Genomic DNA, 17,551 nt, shown 5'->3' on the forward strand with positions numbered 1-17,551 from the left:
TAAATCACTCTCACTAGAACTAGAAATATCATATGGATTCACTGTAGGTTGTATTTCAATATCAATATGAATTCCATTATTATTTGAAACACTCTAAAAAAGAATTCATTTCAGTTTCTTCTTGCAAAAGCAATATAATTGATAGTTTCATATTAGGGATAAGTCTTGTCGTATCTCACACTTTTAAGAAATTCACTCTCTAAGAAAATGACATCTCATTATTCAAATTCAGTTACCATACCACTATCTTATTCACTAATAAAAATGTATCCTTTTGATTGCCATAGTATCTTATAAAGATATAATTTATTTTTATTGGATATAATTTTTCACATTTATGAGAAGGATTAATGTGAACAAAAATAACACACTCCTAAGATTTTGAAAACCTTAAATCGGGTTTTTATTAGACTATAACTCATATGAACTTGTGGTAACTGATTGAAAGGTACTCGATTGGGCACAAATGCAAAGGTAAGAAATGCATCACTCCTTAAGGTAATAAGCAAATTTACTTGCACTCTGCCTTACCTTCGCAATTATTAAATCATAGAAACTAAAATGAATTAACAGCAATAAAGTTTCAACTCACATCCATTTATCTCAAGAACCTCTTACTCATCCAATACATATTAGTCTTTCATATTAATATATAAATATAAATTAAAGAGACATAACACAACAAGTCTAAATTCATGTACATATTTATCCTATACAATAGTTAAGCATGTTAATACTTACTTTCATTTTAGATTTAGAATCAAAAGTCCACCAAGTTTTCAATCATCATCTAATACTCTAATATGTAATAAGTTTAACATAATTAATTATGTAAAGGAACAACAATCTTAAACTACTTAAGTCAAGATTAAACATCAATATTAATTTATTCAATAATAACTATTGAACTATTCGACATATATATATATATATATATATATATATATATATATATATATATACACACGTACATATGTATGACTTATCATATAAATAGTTTATGAGAACAAATATATTGTTCAACATAAAATAAATATTATCTAAATCTTTTAATAAATCCTTACAAGATTTAATAAAATCAAGATTTAGCCCTAGACGCGGCTCACAGTCAGCTACATAACTTTGTATCATGAAACATTATCTCTTATTATCTCTTATGGATAGCTCAAAAGAATAACGTACAGTTTTTTTTACTATTTAGTTAGCATATTTTTTACAAAATTTTAAATCAATCACTTAAAGAAATTATTGGTATTGTGATCCAACTTATACCATAATACATTAAGTATTCCTCTCTCATTGAGTATTAGTAAAGTTAAACTCAAGAGCTTTATGTCTCTCCAGATCAGTTATCCTTATCAGATTATATCATAAAATTATATTTTGACTTAACAATTTGCTTCATAAATCAATTCAGATTATTCCTTAACAACGACAACTAAAAGTATAGAGTCCATATTATCATTGACATTCTCATAGATTTTGCCAAAAAATTTTTTTAATATATATAAAAAAATTTTAATGCTAACAAAATAATTTATTTATAAAAAATACATAAAGAAACATATTTGTAATTAAAAGTATACATCCTTTTGATTGAAATGACATGTCTTTTTATTTATAATAAAACATCTTTTAATTGAAAGGACATGTCTTTTCACATGGAAAAACACATATTTTGGTCAAATGACCCACATCTTTTTAGATGAAACAATATAATATTTCAAATTGTCCTTGACATGTATGACTTGCTGTGTACTTTTTATACTGCCAAATGCTATTTAAGAGAATTTTGGTAAATAATTTTTCAATATGTGCTTTCTTTAAGGGTTTTGAGATATTTTCTTAAATTTAGAGAATCATATATTTCTCATTAAGGAAATTAACATTTTTACTTTTTAATAACATGAATCATATAGAGAGATATTAAGGTCTAAAATAGCATATATGATCATGTTATCAAAATTTGAAAATTTTATTAAAAAAATTCTTGAACCAATTTTAATTCAATTTAAACATTAACATGAAAATACATATAAAGAACTAGAATATCCAACATATGAATTTCTGTACATGAATCTTAATCTATGTCTATATAAAATACCCTAGGATATATCATTTGTATCACCAGTCTCTAATATAATTACATGTATTTAACATGAACTATATTAAGAATCTCACAATTTAGATGTGTACCTTATTTATAGAATAAAAATGTTCCACATATTTATTTGATGAGAGTTTTTAAAGACCAAACAATAAAGTTTTTCTCACTTCCTTTTATGCACTATCTCAAGTATTTTCAAGTAAATGAGAGTTAGGTTTTAGAACTGATGAGTTGTCAAACTCACTATTTTTTACATGTTAATTTTCATAATTTTGTTATATTTTTTAGGAATACCATCTCTATTATTATCTTTTTAGGTATTCAAGAGGCCTAATGAATATTCTAACTATACAACATATTACTAATTATGCAAGTAAATATATAATTTTGTAATTGGGTTAATACAAGTAGCAATTAGCATATATATTTATGTTAAGAAATTGAATGATTTGATTTAAATAATTCGTTTGCAATTATTAATCAAGTTTGGGTTCTTCTTTCTTAGAGTAATTAATTAATTAAATCTACACGCTTATTAGGATGGTTAATTAATTAAGATGGTTAATTAATTAAGAATTAATTTTAGCACTTTACAAATTAGTTTAATCTTAAGAAAGAATTGACGGAATTCACTTGTTTGAACACTATAACCAAACAATAGAAAATTAAGTGAACTACCTTTTGAATCAATGATTAACTGAAAAAACTCTCAACTTGGATTACCTTCAGCTGAGCTTTTAAATTAATTGTTTATTTCATCATTCCATTCTTAAGTTTTCTTATTTGAACACTATAATTAAATAATAAAAAATTAGGTGAACTACCTTTTGAATCAATGATCAATTGAAAAACCTCTCAACTTGGATTACCTTCAGTTGAGTTTTTAAATTAATTATTATTTTATTATTCCATCATACGTATTTTATTTCTTCTTAAATTTTTTTGAAATCAAATTTCTAATAGAAATTTTCTTCTTGTCTATTTCATTTTAAACAATTCTTCTTTTTCTTAATAGAAATTTTCTTCTTGTCTATTTCATTTTAAACAATTCTTCTTTTTCTTCACTTGTCATTTGAATTAAATAAATTTAAGATCTCTGTGGGATCAACACTCATTCACCCTATTTACAAGAATTATTGAATTAGAAAAGGAGAATCAGTTTTAATTGACGGATTCGACGCTTGTTAAATTTTGGCGCCGTTCTCGGGGATGCTTACTAATTTATTTTTATTTTTATGACCATGTCTAAAAATAGTAGAATTCATTTTGATCTAAAAATAAAGAAGACTGCAAAACAGTTTAGTAATGCAACCAAATTGCAAAAACAAGCAAGTTTGGGTACTTCTCAGCTGCCTGCTTAAGCATCTGCAAGTGAGAATACCGAGAATTCAGAATCTACAAGGCCACCCGAATGCGCAAAAAATTCTAGTTGAGGAGAAGCAATGGCAGCCAAAGAGCAACCACTTTGCATCACCTGCCTAGTGCTGAACACGCCCTTGGAATTGCAAATAGGTATGATCCATATGCTACCCAAGTTCCATGGGATGGAAAACAAAGATCCACATTGCCATCTGAAAGAGTTTTACGTTGTTTGTTTAAGTTTGAGACCACAGGGGATAACTGATAAGCAGATCAGGTTAGTAGCCTTTTCTTTTACTTTGATTGAATCTGTTAAAAATTAAATTTATTATTTGCCTCCAAGATCAATTACCATCTGGGTATAAATTAGAGATCTATATTTAAAGAGATTTTTTTAGCAATTAAAACTTCATCTATAAGGAAAGAAATTATTGGGATCAAGCAAAGGAAGAATGAAACACTCCATGAATATTGAGAACATTACAAGCAATTGATTGCAAGCTGTCTCAAACACGTAATCACGCCAAGACAACTCAACCTTCACTTCTATGCAGAGTTGTTGCCTTTAGAAAGAAGAATAATATATACTGCTAGTAGAAGAGCTATTTCAAAGATGGAACCTAAAGAGGGTGAAAATCTGACCTCAAATATGGCTGCCAATTCTAGGCACTATGGCCAAGAAGAAGATACTCCTAGGAGCGCGAATGAGGTAAGTATAACATCCTTATATTCAAAAATTTCACAACCTATTGGTGCAATTCAATAATTAGCTACATGAAGTCTGAATAATGCAAGGACTTTCAGTATTTGCAAAAAGTCTGACCATCCCACATATATATGCCCCACTCTTCAGGAAGATGAGCAACAAGTAAATACAATTGGAGGATTCAATGAACAGCAAAGGAAGTATAATCTATTTTTAAATACGTATAATTCCATATGGAGATATCATCCTAACCTCAGCTATGGGAATAGACAATAAAACTTTCTGCCAAGAGTGAATTATCAAGCTTCAAAGTCATTATGTCTTTAGAAGATATTGTGCAATCACTTGCTATTAGTACTCTCGCTTTTCAACAGGAAACAAAGGCAAGCGTATAAAATTTGGAGAACTAAATGAGCCAACTTGCCATTTCAATAAGCAAACTGGAATCCTAAGGGAAACTTTCCTCTCAAACCGTGCCAAACCCAAAACAAAACACAAGTACAATCACATTACGAAGTGGGAATGAGTTGAAAACTGATAGCTTGAAGAGGCTTGCCCAAAGTAGTACCCTAGGTCTGATGCTAGAAATAGAGCAGGAGCTGGAAATTGAAACTGAGAAACAACCCCAAAAATAAAAAATAAAACATTCCACAATTCAGGTAACACGTTCCCTTTTCCTTGAAAGATTTGCTCAATCCAAAAGGGAAAGGGAAGAAAAAAAAATCTTAGAGATTTTTTGCAAAGTTCAGGTAAACATACCTCTCCTTGAAACTATAAAGTAAATACCCAGGAATGTGAAACTTTTAAAAGATTTATGCACTAATAAAAAGAAGTTATGTGGACATGAGAAAATAAAAGTGGGTGAAAATGTGTTAGCTGTACTTCAAAGGAAATTTCACAAAAATACAAAGATAAAGGTATATTTGCAATATCATGTAAAATTGAAAATTGTGAAATTAGAAAGGCAATGTGTGATCTAGGAGCTTCAATAAATATTATGAATTTGTTTGTTTATTTATCTCTGAAAGTAGGTCTATTGAAGCAAATTGGAGTTACACTCCAACTCTCTGATAGATCGATAATCTACCCTAAGGACGTGTTGGAGGATGTCTTGGTATAAGTTGGATGTTAATTTTTCTAGCAATTTTTTTTTTGTCTTGGAAATGGAAGGTGACGGTTCATCCAAATCTACCTATTTGTTGCTAGAGAGACCATTCCTCAGTAAAGTAAGAACGAAGATTGACGTGTATGAAGGCACCGTAATATTGGAGTTTGATGGAGAGGTGGTAAAATTTCATGTCTATGATGCAATAAAATATCCTGATGCTAATTTTTCTCTTTGCAACATAGACGTTTGAGAGCCTCTCGCCTAAGAAATTTTTGAATTAAGCATGAAAGATAAGTTGGAAGTTGTTTTAACCAAAAGCTTGACAATGGACAGTCTTCAGAATGACTCATTTAAATTTAATGAAGAAATTGAAAAAACAGTCCACTCAGTGAATGTTTTGAGCCATAAGGCACCAAAACTCGAGTTGAAAACACTTCTAGCTTATTTGAAATATGTATTTTTGAGGAGTAATAATACACTTCCGGTTATAATCTCCTCCAAGTTGAATCCTTTAGAAGCAAAGAAGTTAATTTGGGTGCTAAATGAATAAAAAAATGGAAGTGGATGAAGCTTAGCATGCCACTAAATGTCCAGTCTAGGACAGTAAAGAAAGGCGCTGCTTGGGAGGTAACCCAAGGTGACAGGCTTATAACGACCCAAAAATCGGACCGCTACCGACGCTAGGATCCAGATCGGCTTAAGGCCACCGAGACCCGTAGCAAGCCAAACATTCATCCTGTATACCTGTTTAATCCCATACATGATCAACAATTACATAAAAATTTAAAACTTTCTCATTTAGACATTCATTCAATCATTCATTCGTTCATTCATTCTTTCATTCATTCTTTCATTCTTTCATTCTTTCATTCATTCTTTCATTCATTCTTTCACTCATTCTTTCATTTATTCTTTCACCAAGCTTAACCTGTGCATGCACAAATCATAACATACATTAAGCTTGGTTTACATAATCATCATTAAACATTTAAGATCATGTACTAAAAAGGGATTAACAACATACTATGGTCAAGCACAACTCTAAACTTCCATAAGCATCATTATATTACATTTCTATACTATACATTTACATTACATCATATCCATGTCCACACTAACTATTACATACAACATGACTCTACTCCTGCTGACCTCCTGGTATATCTCGTACCTGCAAATCTGGGGGTTAAGGGAGAGGGGTGAGCTATAAAGTTCAGTGAGCAGAATAAATAAACATTCAATTTAAATTTCATGCTTTCATGAAATGCAACACATCACAAACAATTCACATCAAGGATGGACTTGTCACCAATAGTCCTCTATATAGTCCAATCGTGCCAAGGGCGTAGAATGGGCCTCACTGGTCTTTCTCTTAACATAACATAACATAGCATAACATTCTATAGTGCCAGGGGCGTAGAATGGGCCTCACTGGTCTTTCTCTTAACATAGTGCCAGGGGCGTAGAATGGGCCTCACTGGTCTTCCATACCGTATCATCATCACATCATATCATACGAGGACTAAGGGATCATCCAACATCCATCCACATCAACATCAAATAATGCAATGCAACATATTCGTGAATTCTAATGCAAACAACCTAGTATATCTCATGGCATACGTGATGCATGTATTATGCTCAAAATTTATTTATTTACTTTGAAACATAAAGATTTATTCCACTCACCTCTGGTTGAAGTTCTAATGACTCTGAAGCAGCTATCTTACTGCTGAGGTCCTCGGTTCCTAGGGTCCGAACCTACACAGGTGGACTCAAATGATGGGCCAAACATCTATGAACATGACTCTAAAATACTCCCCAAAAACCCCCTAAAAACACCTTAAAACAATCACATAAATCATGCAAAGGAAGGCTGAACAGGGCACTTTTGGCGGCAGGTTCGGCGGCCGAAAGTCCCTCCAGAGCCGAAAGTCATGCACCTTCGGCGGCACTTTCGGCGGCCGAAGGTTCCCTCAAGAGACGAAACTCATGCATGTTCGGCGGCACCTTTGGCGGCCGAAACTCCCTTCTAGAGCCGAAAGTCCACTTTCGGGGGCAGGGTTCGACAGCCAAAAGTTGGCCTCCACAGGCAGGTTCGGCGGCCGAAAGTTCCTTCGGCTGCCGAACCTGAGTTCTTCCAAAGGGCAGAACTCAGCCTCTTTCATGCACAAAAGCCTCCCAATCCATTCCATCATGCATTTACCTAGTCTACAACATGCAAACTCAAGCCAACAAGCACATAGGGGTCTCAAACTAACTTAAACCCCAACCAAAACACATCAAACAACCCACATTGCTCATAAACATAACATAAACCCATAAAAACATTAAAACATTTCATAAAAAACATGATTTTACCCTTCTAGAGGTTTCCGACATCCGAGATTCCACCGGACGGTAGGAATTTCGATACCGGAGTCTAGCCGGGTATTACAGGGTTGTCCAAGCCTGTTTATTCTCAAATGTTTTACTTTCTTTTTAAATTTTTATTTTTTTCTATTGTCTTCAACCTTAGAGATTATTATATTTTTCTAGACAAGTCTGAGCTTCATGGAGATCATACTTAAGCCTTCATGGTAATTTGAGATTTATATGGTAAAATTATTTAACTTATTTTATAATCGCTCCTTGAAATGTAATTTTCTTTTAGAATTTTAATTGTTTTAATTATTTCACAATTTTCTTTTTACCTCTCAAAATTAAAACCTAACTCACCCTTCTCTTTTTTTTTTCCTCTCACGCCATCAACCGCTCTCTCTCTCTCTTTGCTCTCCCCTCTTTTGCAGACTAGCTATGGCAAAGAACAAGTCAATTGTCGACCAGTCAAAGACACCGCCGACCACCATGTCCACGTTTAAGTGATGCCGAAAAAGCCTATCAAACCACACTCGTGGTGTAATACCCGGCTAGACTCCGGTATCAGAATTCCTACCGTCCGGTGGAATCTCGGGTGTCGGAGACCTCTAGAAGGGTAGAATCATGTTTTATAAAATGTTTTCATGAATTTTAATGTTGTAAAGTATGAACTAAATGAGTTTTTGCATGAAAATAGCATTGGAGGAAAACCCAGGTTCGGCCGCCGAAAGTCAAGTTCGGCCGCCGAACATTTGCATGGATGCGGAGGCACATTCGGCCCCCGAACGTGGCCTGGCCAGCCACTATATAAGGGGCACTTAGCCGAAATGGGCGAGCTTTCTCCCATTTTCGGCCACAGCAAGCTTCCGACTTTCCCTTTGCAAACCTAGTGTTCTTCCTCCAAATCCCCACCATTTTTCTTGAGTTTTAAACTCACATTGCAAGTTTTGAACGTTTAAACCAAGTTTTGGAGCTTTGGGAACTCAGGAGCTCATTTTCGTGGATCTCCAAGTTTAGGTCGTCTCTCTCTCGATCTTCAAGAGGTAAGAGCCGATCTTAAGCTCAATGCATGTTTTAAGTAAGTTTTAAGTGATTTTATGGGGTAGAATGGCATGTATAGGGTTGTATGAGTTTTTAAGCAAATGTTAGGTTTTATGTGATTTTTGAACAATGTGGCATGTTTGAGTATGCTTGAAGTGTTGTAGTTGGGGTATATGCTTGTTGAGACCCCTAGGAACTTGTATGCATGTTTTGGTTGAGATTTATGCATGATTTGAGAGTTGGGAGGCAAATGTGCATTTAGGAGCCAAGTTTCTGCCCTTTGGCAGAAACCAGGTTCGGCAGCCGAAGGAGCTTTCGGCCGCCGAACATGGCTGGGGAGGCAGGCCTTTCGGCTGCCGAAGTTGCCCCCGAAAAGAGACTTTCGTCTCTGTCTGGGACTTTCGGCCGCCGAAGGTGCCGCCGAACATGCATGAGTTTCGCCTCTGTCTGGGAGTTTCGGCCGCCGAAGGTGCCGCCGAACCTGCCTGACTTTCGGCTCTGGAGGGACTTTCGGCCGCCGAACCTGCCGCCGAAAGTGCCCTGCCCAGCCATTTCTTGCATGTTTTTATGTAGTTGTTTCATGATGTTTTAGGGGGTTTTTGGGGAGTATATTAGAGTTATGTTCATATATGTTTGGTCCCTCATTGGAGTCCACCTGTGTAGGTTCGGACCCGAGGAACCGAGGACCCCAGCAGTGAGCCAGCTGCTACAGAGTTTGTCAGAGCTAGCCAGAGGTGAGTGGAATAAACCTTAAGTTTTTAAATAAATGAAAATATGAATTTTGAGCATGACCCATGCATCATGAATGCCATGAGATATAATAGGTTGTTTGCATTAGTATTCACGAATATGTTGCATTGCATTTATGATGTTGATGTTGATGTGGATTGGTTATTGGATGATCCTTTAGTCCTCATATGATATGATTGATGTTATGGCATGATATGGTATGGAAGTCCAGGTTGTACCCATTCTACGTCCCTGGCACGATGTAAGAGAAAGTCCAGGTTGTACCCATTCTACGTCCCTGGCACAGTTGGTCCATATGATATGTTATGATAAGGGAAAGACCGGTTGACCCATTCTACGTCCCGGCACAGTTGGACCTATGTAGAGGACTATAGGTGACAATACCATCCGAGATGTGATTTGTTGTGATGTGTTGCATTCCATGAAAGCATAAAATTTTAATATAATGTTTTATACTATTCTGCTCACTGGGCTTTCTAGCTCACCCCTCTCCCCTAACCCCCAGGTTTGTAGGTACGGGATAGATAGAGAAGGCAGACGAGAAAAAGTCATATGTATGTAATAGTTAGCTGTGGACATGACAATTGTAATATGATGAAATGTAAAAATATTCAGGATTATTATGTAATGAGGTTATTGAGGATAGACTTGTGCTTGACCATAATGTATTGTAAATCCCTTTTGTCTATACATGATCTTATGTTATGATGTTTATGTAAACTAACTCAACACAGGTTATTTTGCCTTTAAGGCTTGATGAGATCCCACAGAGGGACTATGTTATGTATATGTTCAGAGTATGCACAGGTTGAGTTAGTTGATGACAGTATGTATGAAGAAAAGTTTTAAATTTTTATGCATGTTGTTGATCATGTATGGGATTATACAGGTTTACAGGTCATATGTCAGGCTTGCTACGGGTCCCGGCGGCCTTAAGTCGACCCGGATCCTAGCGCCGGTAGCGGTCCGGATTTCCGGGGCGTTACACGTGGTGAGACCAGGGGGACACCGTCGATATCAAAACAGACAGCTTAAAAGGAGAAAGCAACGCCGGCCATGGCATCACAACCAAAATTCATCATACCAACAATGGTGCCTTCTCCAGTCACGATAAGTCGAGCTACCCATTCACAAGTGAAAGTTAAAGCTCCAATGCCCAACGTGCATGTTGAACCAACAGAGGAATAGGAAATCAAGCTAGAGATTTTGGAGCAGTTGAATAAAAGTAAAGAGCAACCAAAGACTACCAGTCTGATTTTGGAGTCTTAAACTGATAACAGTGGTGAGGATATAGTTTCAGACCTCAGTGGCAAAGAGGCCGCAACCCTAGCACAAGACGTCAATGACAGTAGCAACAGTGAGGAGGTACAACCTATGTCTCCACTGAAAAAAAAAAAGCAGAAGAAGCGGATGCTGAGAATCGCTGGCGGGAAGGCTAGGTACCTACCTAAAGAGCATGAGCTACATGGTAATTTTGATTTTCAGGGCAATGATAAAGAAAGGCATCAAGTTTTCCTCCATTCTGATATTTACCACTGCAAAAGTATCAATGATGTTGCCTTGACATAGTTGAACATGTTTGATGAAGTTTATGCACTGATTGACAATATTGGTTGGAAAAAGATTTTTGCAATTAATTATTCATCCTATGTTGAGTTATGCAGGGAGTTTTATGTTACTTTTGAATTCTCATATGATGTTCAAGATTTCAATTTAAATACATCCCTTGTTCACTTTAGGTTAAGAGATACATCCCTTGTGCTTAAATTGGACAAAGGGCTTACTTTATGTCTTAAGAAACATATTTTAAAAGAGAGACTTATTGTAGTGAACTTTGATGAAGTTAAGCTATTTCTAGCAGTATTCTATTGCATAATAATTTGGTTCTTTGCTTTGGACAATTAAATTTCAATTGGTTGAAGATAGAGTTGTGTTTCTAAAGATCTCAATTTCTATGCTTGAGGACAAGCACTGTGCAAGTGTGGGAGATTCTGATGAGTTTTCAAACTCGTTAATTTTTTCATGTTAATTTTTATGATTTTATTATATTCTTGATGGCAAAAAGGAATTTTTACTTGGATTTTAATTTTGTAAAGCTTTAGAGCTAAATATATTAAAAGAAACTAGTAGAGACTGTTTTAGAGTTGTTTTGGACTAAAAAGTTATACCTTGCCCAAAACTGTGATCCAAGCTCGACGGACAGACAATTTAATTTTGATTTTGACAGTTATACAGAATTCAAATTATTTCAAATAGTTGCAAATATGATCAGCTCAATGATTAAGATAACAACAGTAGAAGGATTTGTTGATTTATTTTCTTTCTTTTAAATTTTAAATATTTTCTTTAATCTTTTTATTGGGAAAAAGGCTATATAAGGGTTGTTTTATAAGTATTTTAATTCACCTCTTATTTTCAATCTCTTCATTCAGCACCCATCTTTCAGTTTCTTCAGCTGAACCTCTTTCTCTTCTTCTTTTTATTTTTTGTATTTTTGTTATGACTTTTAATAGCTAAATACTCTGTTTCAATCTGTTTTTGATCAACATTACTTCCATTATTGTCTTTTTAGGTAATCAAGAGGAATATCCTAACTAGACAACGTATCGCTAATTAACTCAAGTAAATACGTAATTATTTAATTGGATTAATATAAATAGTAATTAGCATATGTATTGCTAATTAACTAGACAACATATTGCTAGTTAATTACTTCTTTGAGAAACATTACTTCCATTGTTGTCTTTTTAGGTAATCAAAAGGAATATCATAACTAGACAACATATTGCTAATTAATTCAAGTGAATACGTAATTATTTAATTGGATTAATATAAGTAGTAATTAGCATATCTATTTATGTTAAAAAATTTAATAATTTAGTTTAAATAATTCGTTTGCAATTATTAATCAAGTTTGGGTGTTTCTTTTTTTAAAGTAATTAATTAATTAAATCTACACTCTCGTTGGGATTATTAATTAACTAAAAATTAATTTAGCACTATATAAATTAATTTAATCTTAAAAAAGAATTTGTGGCATTCGCTTGTTTGAATACTATAACTAAACAATAGAACATTAAGTGAATTACCTTTTGAATCAATAATCACCTGAAAAACTTCTCAACCTGAATTACTTTCGGCTGAATTTTTAAATTAATTATTTATTTTGTCATTCCATCACACTTATTTTATTTTTTCTTAAGTTTTTTTAGATCAAATTTCCAATAGAAATTTCCTTTTTCTCTTTTTGGTTTTAAACAATTCTTCTTTTTCTTCGCTTGTCTTTTCAATTAAATAAATTTAAAATCTTTATGGGATCGACACTCATTCACTCTATCTACCAAAATTATTGAATTAAAAAAGAGAATCAATTTTAATTGACGGATTCGATGCCAGTAAAAAATATATATATATAGTGTTTAAAGATTATATCAAAATGACGTGATCCACCATATTTGATCTCAGAACGTATCCTTTATAAGGATATATTTTATATAAGGAAATGTCCTTTGATAAAATTGGATTGACTCACATGGATGATGTATTCTAATTTTCTTTTCATTTCTCAAAAAATCCAATCACAGTAACAATTTCATATATAAGGAAGGAGCAGAATCTTTGGAATGGCCAAATGAGCTGCCCATGACTTTGTGTTGCACAAAGTTAGATGAGGTGTCCTAAGCTAGACAAGCAATGAGTTAATAGAGATCCGTAGTGATTTTGAATAAAAAATATGAAGATGCTATTCTAAGCAAAGAAAAAAAAAAAAATATAATAGAGAAGAGTAAGTACAGTTTTAAGTTTAAGTGTGATCATGTATGGGATTTATCAGGTTACACAGAGTTGACAGTAGGCTTTACTACGGGTCCGGCGGCCTTAACCGATCTGGATCCTAGTGCCGGTGATGGTCCGTAAGCGGGCTGTTACAGATTGGTATCAGAGCATAGGGCCTCTAGAGTACGTGTGCTGAGCTAAGATGCTCAGGGATTAGAGATATCTCACATCGGAAAGAGGTTGTTTTAGAGAGCAAGCACAATAGGAAGATCATGTCCACTAGGATAGGATGTTGAGTCCTGTCTTGCTGTGTAATGCCATGATTTTATGCATGTGCATTTAATGCTTGCTATGATATGCTATGCTATTGTTGAGGGTTCATGTTTTTACATGGATCATATGCTAAAGTGTAATGTTATGTTTTCAGAAGCTAAAATGAGAGGAACCCGTCGATCAGCTAGATTGACTGGAGCTCCGCCCGAGAATGAGGGTATGGAAGGGCGTCCCCCTGCTTTGCCAAGAGCTATGTCCCAAAGGGCAGGCAGAGAAAGATCATCAAGGGACCCTAGAAGGTCGTTTGATGAAAGCAGAGGGAGACAGAACAGAGAAGAAGATCGAGTGATACAAGGGAAGAGATGGATGTGGATCCAAGAAGGGATGGAGGGTTAGGTGTTGGCACTACAAGAGGAGGATGTGGGATCATCACAGGGAGGCGGTCAGGCCTCGGGGTATGGTTATCCACCCCACTATCAGCCCTACCCACAGGGCCCAGGATATTCGATGGGAGGTACATCGGATTATCCTAGTTTTTCACCCATATCCCACATATATGCCTTATCCACCGTATTACCCCCCCATATCCACCATATCCCATGTATCCACCCTCACCTTTTTACCCCAGTCCAGCATACTCTACACCAGAAAGTTCTCACCTCCCCCACCACACCACCAGTGGTACAACCAGAAGCCCCAGTTATCCAAACACCTCAACCTGGCCCATCTGTGAGGAGCAAGGTAAAGATGACTGATTACCTAAAGTTAGATGCTCCTAAGTATCAATCCGGAGATGATCCGTTTGAGTACATTAAAGCAGTCAAGATGATAGCAGATGAGCTAGGGGCAGATGATACCAGAGCCATTCAGATGGCAGGGTTCACTTTAAAATGTAAGAAGGCGAAGGAATGGTTTGGCGTCTATGTGGACCCTCGGTTGGATAACATGTCTTGGGAGGAGTTTGCTAATGAGTTTGCCGGGTGGGCATTCCCAGATAGTTCGAAAGAGCTAAAGCTGATAGAGTTTGAGCAGCTCAAGCAGACAGAGGATATGAGTATTGATGAGTTTATTGACAGGTTTCTGGAGTTGCTGCGGTATGCAGGACAGGCCTATGATACGGAACAGAAAAAGGCCAGGAGGTATGCTATGAAACTGCATTCCAGGTATTCCTCTTTGATCCATGCAGCCGAGAGGGAGAGTTTCCACACCGTGGTGGATTTAGCACGGAGGATGGAGGCTAGTGCCATTATACAGGGTACAGTGAAACAGCAGCCGGCACAGTCCTCAGGTTCTAAGACCCCAGGTAGGGGTAAGTCAGATCCCTCTTCACAGGGTGCAGCAACTTCCAGTGGTAAGAAGTGGAGTGGTTCCACTCAGAAGTCGAGGAAGAATAAGTTCTGGAACAAGATTAAAGCAGGTCTGGGATTGGGCAGTGGCATGAGTTCAGGTTCAGAGGTTCCAGTGTGTAGTAGGTGCGGTAAAGCGCACAGAGGAGTTTGTCGCTTTGGGATTACAGGATGTTACAGGTGCGGCCAGGAGGGACACATGGCTCGTGAGTGCCCTCAGGCAGCTTTCACGGCACCATCCCAGCAGACAGCTCCAGCTAGCATGCCACAACCACCAGTTTCAGTTATGACGCAGGGCAGAGGCAGAGGGAGAGGGTCAGCCTCTTCATCTGCAGGTCCCAGAGGTGGAGGTCCGTCAGCTCCGGCGCGGATTTTCACGATGACACAGCAGGAGGCAAACACTTCTAACACCGTGGTGTCAGGTAATCTCCTCATTGGGTGTTCTGAGGTGTATGCTTTGTTAGACCCTGGTGCTTCGCATTCCTTTGTTGCTCCCAGAGCCATAGAGAGAGTGGGTTTGATGACGTCTGGGTTAGAGTGTCCCCTATGGGTCAGTGGCCCTAAGTGTGATCCATCGTTGGCAGAGACAGTCTGTCGACATAGTCCAGTGTTTATAGATGGTAGATGCCTTCCAGCTGACCTTGTGGTTCTAGAATTGACAGATTTTGACGTCATTCTAGGGATGGATTGGCTATCTGCATATGGTGCTACCTTGGACTGCAGAGACAAGGTAGTTAAGTTCAGAGATGAGGATGGATCTGAGTTTGTCTTCAGAGGAGACAGGAGGGGCACGCCTAGAGGTCTGATATCAGCCCTACAGGCTCGTAGGTTGCTCCGGAGGGGATGTCAGGGGTATCTAGCTCATGTGAGAGAGCTAGACAGTCAGGTTAGGGACCCCAGTTCAGTGCCCGTAGTCAGAGAGTTCCCAGATGTGTTTCCAGATGAGCTTCCAGGACTACCACCTGATAGGGAAATAGAGTTCGAGATTGAGTTAGTGCCTGGTACCAGACCGATCTCTATTCCTCCCTACAGGATGGCACCAGCAGAGCTAAAAGAGTTGAAAGAGCAGCTACAGGAGTTGGTAGATAAGGGTTTCATCCGTCCAAGTACCTCACCCTGGGGTGCTCCAGTGTTGTTTGTCAAGAAAAAGGATGGATCCCTTAGACTTTGTATCGACTACAGGCAGTTGAACAAAGTCACGACCAAGAATAAGTATCCTCTACCCAGGATCGATGATCTATTCGACCAGCTAGCAGGAGCAGGTTGTTTTTCTAAGATAGATCTGAGATCGGGCTATCATCAGCTGAGAATCAGGGAAGAGGATGTACCTAAGACAGCTTTCAGGACCAGATATGGGCATTATGAGTTCTTAGTGATGCCGTTTGGGTTGACTAACGCCCCTGCAGCATTTATGGATCTCATGAACCGAGTTTTCAGAGAGTACCTGGATCACTTTGTTATTGTCTTCATAGATGATATCTTGGTGTATTCCAGGAATGCAGAGGAGCATGCCCATCATCTGAGGATAGTCCTGCAGACCTTGAGAGAGCATGGTTTATATGCCAAGTTCTCCAAGTGTGAGTTCTGGCTAAGGAGCATTTCATTCTTGGGGCATGTAGTGTCAGATCAAGGTATAGCAGTGGACCCCAAGAAGATAGAAGCTGTAGCCAATTGGCCTAGACCCACCACAGTGACAGAGGTCAAGAGTTTCTTGGGTTTGGCAGGCTACTACAGGAGGTTCGTTCAGGACTTCTCCAAGATAGCGGCTCCTATGACCAGATTAACCAGAAAGAACCAGAGATTCACATGGTCTGACCAATGTGAAGAGAGTTTCGAAGAGCTAAAGAGAAGATTAACTTCAGCACCGGTGTTAGCTCTGCCTACTAGTGATGAGGACTTCACAGTGTTCTGTGATGCATCCCGAGTGGGATTAGGTTGTGTGTTAATGCAGAATGACAGAGTAATCGCTTATGCTTCTAGACAGCTGAAGAAGCACGAGCTGAACTATCCGACACACGATCTTGAGATGGCAGCTGTTATCTTTGCACTCAAGATGTGGAGGCATTACCTTTATGGGGTGAAATGTGAGATCTTTACAGATCATAAGAGCCTACAGCACATCCTGAGTCAGAGAGAGTTAAATTTGAGGCAGAGACGGTGGGTGGAATTGCTTAGTGATTATGATTGCAGGATCCAGTATCATCCGGGAAAGGCAAATGTTGTAGCCGATGCCTTAAGCCGGAAATCACTAGGCAGTTTAGCTCACATTACAGCAGAGAGGAGACCGGTGGTGAAGGACTTCTACAGATTAGTTGAGGAAGGGCTACAGTTAGAGTTAACTGGTGCAGGTGCTTTGATTGCACAGATGAAAGTTACACCCGTGTTTCTGGAGCAGGTGGCTCAGAAACAACATGAGGATCCAGTGTTGGTCAAGATTGCCAGGACTGTTCAGTCAGGCAAGAGCGAAGAGTTCAGATTCGACGACCAAGGGATTCTCCGCTACGGGCGTAGACTATGTGTACCAGACGATATTAGTTTGAAAGGAGACATTATGAGAGAAGCTCATAATGCGAGATATAGCATTCACCCTGGAGCCACCAAGATGTATCAAGATCTGAAGAAAGTTTATTGGTGGCCAGCAATGAAGAGAGAAGTGGCACAGTTTGTGTCAGCCTGCGAGATATGTCAAAGGGTGAAGCTAGAGCACCAGAAGCCGGCTGGAATGCTTA

The sequence above is a fragment of the Manihot esculenta genome, chromosome 8, assembly GCF_001659605.2.
Source record: "Manihot esculenta cultivar AM560-2 chromosome 8, M.esculenta_v8, whole genome shotgun sequence".
Taxonomy (NCBI): Eukaryota; Viridiplantae; Streptophyta; class Magnoliopsida; order Malpighiales; family Euphorbiaceae; genus Manihot; species Manihot esculenta.